General features: G+C 48.6%; 1 long non-coding RNA gene across 1 annotated transcript; it reads left to right on the forward strand.

The window, feature by feature from the left end:
• The first annotated feature begins 386 nt into the window (after window positions 1-386).
• On the forward strand, window positions 387-5,720 carry LOC130871530 (uncharacterized). The gene is made up of 3 exons (XR_009056843.1): window positions 387-981; window positions 1,368-1,575; window positions 5,317-5,720. It is a non-coding gene; the product is annotated as an uncharacterized LOC130871530 (long non-coding RNA).
• The last annotated feature ends 3,403 nt before the right edge of the window (window positions 5,721-9,123 follow it).

Below are 9,123 nucleotides of genomic sequence, written 5' to 3' on the forward strand. Positions count from 1 at the left end.
GGGCACTGGCCCCAGCAGGGAGAGTGAGGGCACCGTAGGTGATGATCCAAGCCAGGCCATAGACATTTATGAAACCGGTTATTGTGCTCCCGAGAGCCAGAATACAGCGCCCAATGTCAGCACGGGCACTGGCCCCAGCAGGGAGAGTGAGGGCACCGTAGGTGATGATCCAAGCCAGGCCATAGACATTTATGAAACCGGTTATTGTGCTCCCGAGAGCCAGAATACAGTGACCAATGTCAGCACGGGCACTGGCCCCAGCAGGGAGAGTGAGGGCACCGTAGGTGATGATCCAAGCCAGGCCATAGACATTTATGAAACCGGTTATTGTGCTCCCGAGAGCCAGAATACAGTGACCAATGTCAGCACGGGCACTGGCCCCAGCAGGGAGAGTGAGGGCACCGTAGGTGATGATCCAAGCCAGGCCATAGACATTTATGAAACCGGTTATTGTGCTCCCGAGAGCCAGAATACAGTGACCAATGTCAGCACGGGCACTGGCCCCAGCAGGGAGAGTGAGGGCACCGTAGGTGATGATCCAAGCCAGGCCATAGACATTTATGAAACCGGTTATTGTGCTCCCGAGAGCCAGAATACAGTGACCAATGTCAGCACGGACACTGGCCCCAGCAGGGAGAGTGAGGGCACTGTAGGTGATGGTCCAAGCCAGGGCACAGAATTTGATATAAGCTCTGGTGGTCCTGTGCCTCCCTGTCTGTACCCTGAAGTCATCATTATCCCTGGCCCCCCCTGGGAGAGTGAGGAGTCCCTGAACACTCCCCTGAGCCACAGGGAAGCATGTGAAGATACTGAGGGCATTCTGCCCAGCCCAAATGAAGACAACTTGCATGGTGAGGAAAACCAGAACCCAGACAGGAGGAGGAGATGGCGCCTCAAAGGGGTGAGGAGGCAAATCCACCGTCTCTGCTGCTGTTTCTTCTGTTGTCTCCTCACCCCAACGGAAGAAGCCCCAACCCCCAGGTGAGGGACTGGGAGAGGTGGGAAATGGAGTCCCAGTGAGACCGGGTAGACAAGCCCAGTGACTTCTTGTGTATTTCATCTTTGCTTTTGCCGTGGATACGCGGCACCATTTAGAGGACAAGAACCCTAATGTCTGTGACCCTAGAAGGAGCTTTCCCATTCTGCCCCTTTATATGGATTCTGGGAAAGTTGAGCCTGAAGCAGACAAGCAGAGGATGCAACCAGGGGCAGTGGAGGGAGGGAGAGGGGTTTGGGCTTGGGGAAGGGAGATCAGGTTAGGCAAGAGGAATCATGTAGAGTGCTGTGGGACAAGAGGCTAGCCCAGTGGTGAGTCCTGCCTGTGTCTGAGTCACTAACAGAGTCCTTTGCTTGTGTCTTCTTTCAAGGTCTGAAGAACAGGCCTGGGGCCATGGTTCTTAAACCATGGGTCTCGTTCGGCCTGGTGTGGCCTACCAGCCACAAGAGGGGGCCAGGCCAGAACATTATAGAGCATTGTACCCGAAATCATCACGCCCAGTGACACATGCTGTGACTCATAAGGACAAGCTCTGTACCCCTCCTCTCCCTGCAGTGGGAGCTGTTAGCTCCCTTAAGGTAAGCTGATACTTGTCGTCCCAGCACTATGGCTGGACAGAAAAGTCGGACACAGGGCCACCCCATTTTAAAGAGCCAGCCTTCCAACTTCTGCAATCCACATTATGCAGCATCATGTTCCACACAACATGGGGTCTTCACCAAGTCGTCCCCTAATTTTTGAAGATCCTTATCGATGACCAGCTGTAAAGAAGTCCATGGACAGGGCAGAAAGGAGGAGAGAGGTGTGTGGGACAAGGCAAGAGAGAAGAAAATCAGTAAGACAGTGAGGGGGACAGGGCATGACACTAGGGAAGGAGAGGAGTCTGCCCATAGGAAATTCCAGTTCCAGCCAGGCAGCTGAGAAGAAAGAGATGAGAATGTAGGGCAGGGACAGGGACCTTGGGCGGGCTGATCGGGAGAAACTCCCTGAAGAAGAGACATGAGATGCAGGGCATGGGTTCCCAGGAGCGGAAGACCATGCCTCCCCAGGGGGTTCAAACCAACCCCTTCCCACGATCCTCCTCCTCTTTCTGCTCTAACAACCTCAGGCTGATCTGGAAGAATCTGCATTCTTTTCTTCACTGCCTCCTGCCACCAGGGTCCACGCTGCCCTTCCCATGTTCCAGAAGTTCAGAAACTGTGGTAGTATTTTTATCCCAGTGAATGATTCTTTCACTTTGACTAAAATTACAGGACTTTTCTGGCTACTGTGAAAAGGTAACTAGGACTTGAGAGGGCTGTGGAACATCACTGCTGGACAAGGCCAGCATCCTGGGATGGCTTTGTGTCCAGTGATGACATCCGGGGTCTAGATTGGGGCAACAGTCACTGTCATGGAGCTACAAGGTGTCAGCCAGTGTTATTGTGTACATTCTTGCTGAGTGAGGTGTCTGCAGAATCCTCATGGTCACCATGCAGGTTGTGAACAGCTCTCTGGGTCAGCGAGATCTTCCCAGCTGACAGGGAATCCAGGGTTCTTCTGAGGGGATTATTTGGATCAGTGGTTCTCAATATTCCTAATGCTGCAACCTTTTAATACAATTCCTCATGTTGTGGAGACCCCCAAAAAACAGTTACCTTTGCTCCTGTTTCTGATCTTAGATGAGCCTGTGAAAGGTTCATTCGATCCCCAAAGAGGTTGAGACCCACAAGTTGAGAAGCGCTGAAGTGATGAATTAGTTTGAGTTCTCTGAGTGTCTTTTTATGGAGGATGAGTTTCTGAAGCCTGGTCTTGATGGAATCCACCAATGAATCGGGCTTTCTTATGACTGCTGAGAATGCTGGCATTGGTCTTTCTGAATATGGGTGTTGTGTCAGCTTAGCAAATAGCAGTCTACTCCCTCGGCCACTGCTGAGCACAGCTTGCACACACAAGTCTCTGTGGCAGCCTACAGTGCCGAACTCTACTGGTGTTGATGGTGCAGTGGGTCAGCAGGTCATCCTGAGGAGGGCTTGACACTTGTCTCCCTGTGTCATGAATCATTTGCCAGATACCCTGGGGCCTTTGAGATAGGAACTTGGTGCAGACAGATACCTATTCTAGCATTCACTTACTGAATTTGCCCTTTCCTGCTGTTTCTACTCTGTCGCCACTTAAGCGAAAAAGCATGTTACTTAGGGGTCCACAGTTGCAGAGGGGGACAGCACATGAACATCCTGATGGGAATCTAGCAATAGGCAGTCAGTCATGGCATTGGAGCTGGAGGTGATAGCTGACACTGATTCTCAAGCAACAGAGAGAGAGAGAGAGAGAGAGAGAGAGAGAGAGAGAGAGAGAGAGAGAGAGAGAGAGAGAGAGAGAGAGAGAGAGAGAGAGAGAGATTTGGAATGGGTTTGGTTCTAGAATCCTTAAAGCTCTGTGACCCCTACTGGCACTTCCTTCTTCCAGGCCATACCTCCTGTTCCATATCCAAACATGTTCATCCGTGGGGGCCATTCTCATTCAAACTAAGCCACATACTAACCAGGATGGGGAGAGGAAACTCTTGGGTAGCCTTGCCCTGAGTTCTGACTGTTGATGTCCCCACTCTTCCGTTCTCCTTACACTCTCAGAGAGCAGATGACACCACTGTCTCTCTTGAAAGTTGCAAACCTGCACTTCCATAAAGATGTTTGGAAGACAGAAGAGACCTTTACACTCAGTTTTATCCACAACGAAGTTTCTTTTGTGGAGCCCCTCACCTAGAGGAGCCCTTTTTGCCTCTCTGCACCCAATTGGATGTTTGTGACCACCTCACACTGTCAGAATGGGCTAGATAGTCTCAGAAAAAAGAACAAATAACAGGCACACCCCTCAATCCTCATTGGAAGACACAACATACAAAACCATCAGTGGTCTGCCTTATGTGACAATGGAAGCCTGACCACAGTGGCCCCTGTCAACCAACCCATGCCACAGCCTCTCTGCCAACTTGCTGAAAGAGGTGGGGCATTCAGTGTTGGTGTCTTCCTGCCGCTGACTACCAGACACAGTAGTCAATGTGAACATAAGTCCTGGACCAGTGCAGGGCACCATGGAGTTTAGGGAGTGCCCTGCCAATCAGCTCCTTGTGTTGGGAAAGCCATCTAAGCAAGCAAAGGGCGATTTTCTTAGTTTTCTCATGAGACTTTGGAAAGCAGGGGGATTAGTAAACTCTGTGTGACTCTGACATCATGATTTGCCTCCTGTCATGGGGAAGCTGAATGGGAGGCAGGTGGGCAGGTGGCCAGAGAATTCAGGCTGAGCACCATGGAAGGTTAGAATGGGACACACATGTCTGGTCAGCTCTCCCCAAGCAAAGGCTGTCTAGCCAGGGACAATGTGAAAGAAATCTGTCCCTGACAGACAAGGTTGCAGAATCCATTAGGGACACCATCCAGTAAAGCCAGGCCACTTCCCTTCAAAGACTTGAAGGCACCAGCCTCATCTGCCCTTCGGTCTTACCTCAGGAACGCGTGTGGTCGCTTCTCTGCCCTTTCAGACGCAAATCCACACTGCTCATCTTCACACAAGTCAAGAAACCATGTGGTTTGTTTTGTTTTCTTTTTTGGCCAAACTTCCTGATCCCCAGGCTGCTCACCATGGCAGGAAATGGATAATAACCTTTGGTCTTCCTTACCTTGCAGGCACTCGTGAACATATTCAACCATAAGCTTTTCTTGCTTCCCATACAGAGCTCCAACAGGAGATTGACTACACACAGGGTCAATTATTCATTTGTTCTGTTGACAACATTAGGCTCCTGAGAGATATCATAAGATGAGAATGTAGCCATGATATTGCCCTCCTAGTGACAGGAATAACTCACTCCACCAAGTGCTCGGTCTTTAAATGTGAGGGCGTGGGCTCAGAACCAGCTGCCACACAAAAGCCTTGAAGGCCAGTGTGAGCGTTTCATCCTACCTCTATGGAGGTAGAAGGGAGAAGTCCCCTTTTCATCATTGGACAGGTGGTCTAGAGTTACCGACAATTCACAGGTTCAGGGAGAGTGTCTCAGGAAGCAGGGTAAGTATGACACTTGAGACCCCTCCTACTCACACAGGAGTGGACACAGGCAGTGCTCCAGAAGACACATATGAACCTAGACACACATAAAAGTTGGGAGGCATGAAGAAAAGGGAATAGAAAGAAACATGGGTGAAGGCTTCATCTTTCATAAATGATGGTTCTTATGTGCGGGATCTATTTCTCAACCTGCAATAACTGTGATTTTTGTCCACAGCATTCTAGCGAAAGGCTCCTGCATAACTGTGCTTTCAACTTCATTTTTGTCTCCTCAGATGACTCTGCTGAAAATCATGGGTCGCTTGAACCTATGAAGAACAGCGGGGTAACCTGTTGTAAGCGCCCTCTCTGGGATAACATGTTAGCTCATAGCTTTGTGTGGCAGCATTTCCAACGATGCCACGGTGGTATGGAACCCACTTTTACTTTTCACTTGATGTTGGCACATCAGGACTATGTTCTACTCTTAAGAACATATCCCAAGCCTAAAAGAGAAATTTCTCTGTTTATTATTTCATTATTCAATAAATAAATTCCTCACTTTATTAAATGTTGACTTGATTTTTATCCTGACCCGTGGGGCAGTATTATACAGGCCCTACATTGTATGGCAGCCAAACTTACAAGCCAGCTCATACCTGGCCACAGGGAAGGTGGTCACATGACTTCCAGACAGGATGTCGCCATCCTCAAAAGATTAGGATATGCTAATATTGTTCTGATTCTTGCTTTGCCATTATGGAGATTACCTGGGAAGTGTTAATCCAGGCTGCCTGACAGAGCAACCGTACTTGTGGAAGTGACTTTAGTCCCCCTACCCCAAAACAGAGTGCTAATGAACTTCCCCCTCAGTTTACCTTTTGATATAAAAGCTGTTTGGAAAATAAACACGGGTGATCTTTAGGATTAGAATGAATCCTGGGACTCCCTCCTGATATTGCCCTGTGAACTGTGTCTCGACTATTCCTACCCTTCCTCACTGGCCCAGGGAGATAATTTATGTTGGGGCTGGACCCCGACACTGACCCACCTCTTCACGTTGATATACACCTATGATATCCAATCCCAAGTGAACTGAAATATTGCAGCACAATTTCTCAGTCAGGATTTCCCAATCCTGTTTGATTTCACCGTGGCTGGTATTTTTCAAAACTATTTCCCACAAAGCTTTGGCATTGACTCTGGTAGCAGCCCATGCTTCAGGGCACCTATGTCTCATTGGTAGCTGTGTCTGAAGCACACAGACAAGTCACGTCTGCAGCATGGTCACACCCGATGCTTCTTGACTGCCTTGACGTGAGCAGTCCAGGAAGTAGCTAGGAAGGTGTTCTGTGCTCAAGGTCACATGGTCCCAGAGCTCTCACTGGAGGGAAGAAACCAGTTTCTGGGATGGCCAAATGAAAAGGAGGCCTTAAGGAATGTAAAGCCCAACTATATTGAAAAACCTTTATAGCTCAAGAAAACAAAAAACAACAGCAGCAACAAACAAAGAGGCCTGGGAAGGTGCCTTCAGCTTAGATGTCCCCGCTTTAGCTATCCAGCCATGAGCACAGACCTGCCTCAGGAAATTCAGAGACACAAAAAAAAATCAGAGCAACTGGGGAAAACATAAAAACCAAGGCAAAGGAAGCACACTCAGGAGACAGAGGCAGAAGGATCTTTGTGAGTTCAAGATCGGCCGTGTTCACAAAGGGAGTTCCAGAATAGCAAGGGCTGTTTACAGAGAAACCCTCCCTGAAAAAGCAAAGGAAGCTTGAGAAAGAGGTGTCCCTTCACTGCTTGCTAGGCAAGCATGATTTCTGACTTCCTGTCTTCCTCCTCTTTGTTGGCAAACAGGAATGGTGACATATGCTTGGAATCCCACCACTGGCAAGGCAGCCATCTGCTGATTACCGGCTCTCACTGTCAATGCCACCAGCCTAGCATAATCACCAAGACCCGATATAGATGAGTGACCTGTGTCAATAAACAAGGTGAATGTGTCTTAGGAACAAACACTGAGGTTTTGTTGTGGCTTCCGCATACATATACACTAAAGGAATGTATGTGTACACAGAGACACAAGTGTATCCATGTACATGTAAGAAGAACCACAGATACACACAGGCACAGTATGGGGTGGGGGTGGGGAGAGAGAGGAAGACAGGACAGAGCATGGAGAATCATAAAGAATGAATTCAACTTTTGTAGACTGGTATGTCTCAAAGTATTTTGATTTTTGATTCTTCGAGACAGGGCTAGTGACCCATGCCAAAGCTCAATGAGGGCCCTACATGCCTAATGGTGACCTCAAACATCCCGTTCTGCTCTACTGCCAAGGGCTGACATTACAGGCATTGGCCTCCCTCTTCATCTGTTCAGTGCTACAAATCTGTACCAGATACTGAAGCATGCTGGAGCAACCTCTGTGACTTAAGGTGATCCTGAAACCATTTTACAAATTTCATGGAGGGGTTGGAAACGGAGGTTTCTCTGAACTGCACCGTGCAGTAGCAGCTTTGAAATCATCCCTAGGCTGGGAGCTGGTGGTGCAAGACTTTAATCCCAGCACTCAGGAGGCAGAGGGAGGCGGATCTCTGTGAGTTAGAGGCCAGCCTGGTCTACAAGAGTTACTTCCAGGACAGTTAAGACGAACTGTTACACAGAAAATCCCTGTCTCAAAATACAATCGATAATAATAATAATCACTCAGGTTATATTGATTACAAATTTTGGCCTATTGCTGAGGCTTATTACTAAATATCTCTTACAGTTAAATTAACCCATTTCGTTTAATCTATGTGTTGCCCTGTGGCCGTGGGTCTACCTGTCTGCTTGTGTCTCGTGTCTTAGTTTCTGACTCCTGTCTCACATGATTCTGCCCTTCTTTCTCCCTGTTTGGCTTCCCACCTAGATTTATTCTGCCTTGTTAAAGGCCAAATCAGCTTTTTCATCAGCCAATAGCATACAGAAGGGTTACCCCACAGCAAGACCTGGTGTCAGGAAGTGAAAGAAGGATCCCCCTGGACTGAAAATTACTGTGGATGCTCACCACTTATGTTGTGTAGCTTGGGTCCCTCTTAGCAGATATTCACACCGAAGAGGCGTCGGAAACTGGAGAAACAGTATCACAGGAGAAGTGTCAATGCACACCATGGTCACTTTCAATTCCCAAAGCTCAGAGAGACTAGCGACAGAGGCCCCGAGGGCCTCAGAAGAGACAGTCCCTGGCAGAAAGGAGGCTAGGAGACGGGCTGACTCCATGCAAGCAAACCTCTAGCATTTTGGTGACAGTTCTGAGCAACAGGCAGAAAACTACTTTGTTCTTCATGTTGGGTCATCATCATTTTCAGAGCACAGACCAAAGTCACATCAACATGGATAGACAGACACCATGGGGAATGGGATATGGACTTCCACATTCTGAGGAACACCCAGGTCATGAGAGCCACAGAGAGTGACAATCATGGCGAACATAGGGACTAAGAAACCAGAACTAGGGATTGTGTTGGGGGGATTCCTCGGTTGGCAGAGTACTTGTCAGACAACAGTGGGACCTACGTTTGTGTCCCAGCGCCCGCATATAATGTTGGCAGCACTAGCACACAGTGGGAATCCCTACTCCTGAGAGTCTAGGATGGAGTCTAGGAGAACCGATGAGCTCCAGAACTGGTGGGAAACTGTTTCTCTAAATTCGCACCAGAAGGCCAACAAGAAGAGAATCATGAAGTTGAATTCAGGATCCAAGAAGTACACCCAGAAAGGAAGACACGGGCAACTAGGGAAAGGTATCCTGACTTGTTGGGAAGTCAGGCTCTACCTGAAGCTGGGGTATAGGGAGGGGTGGTCTCTCCGCCAGATGCACCAATCCTGGGGCTTTCTCAGCACTGGTGCAGCTGAGCTCTGCTACACCCTCCCAAGGGAGCTTCCCAGTAGAGGTATATAGCACAAATTCCAATTATTCTAAAAAAAAAAAAAAAAAAAAAAAAAGAGTCAGATACTACTAGCGGGTGAAGGCTGAAGGATCAGAGCAGTGTGCCAGACACTAAAGAGGCCTTTACCCTGACCAATGTTTAAACCGAAGGGGCGATCCTGTCCTCAGA

This window comes from Chionomys nivalis, chromosome 3, assembly GCF_950005125.1.
Source record: "Chionomys nivalis chromosome 3, mChiNiv1.1, whole genome shotgun sequence".
NCBI lineage: Eukaryota > Metazoa > Chordata > Mammalia > Rodentia > Cricetidae > Chionomys > Chionomys nivalis.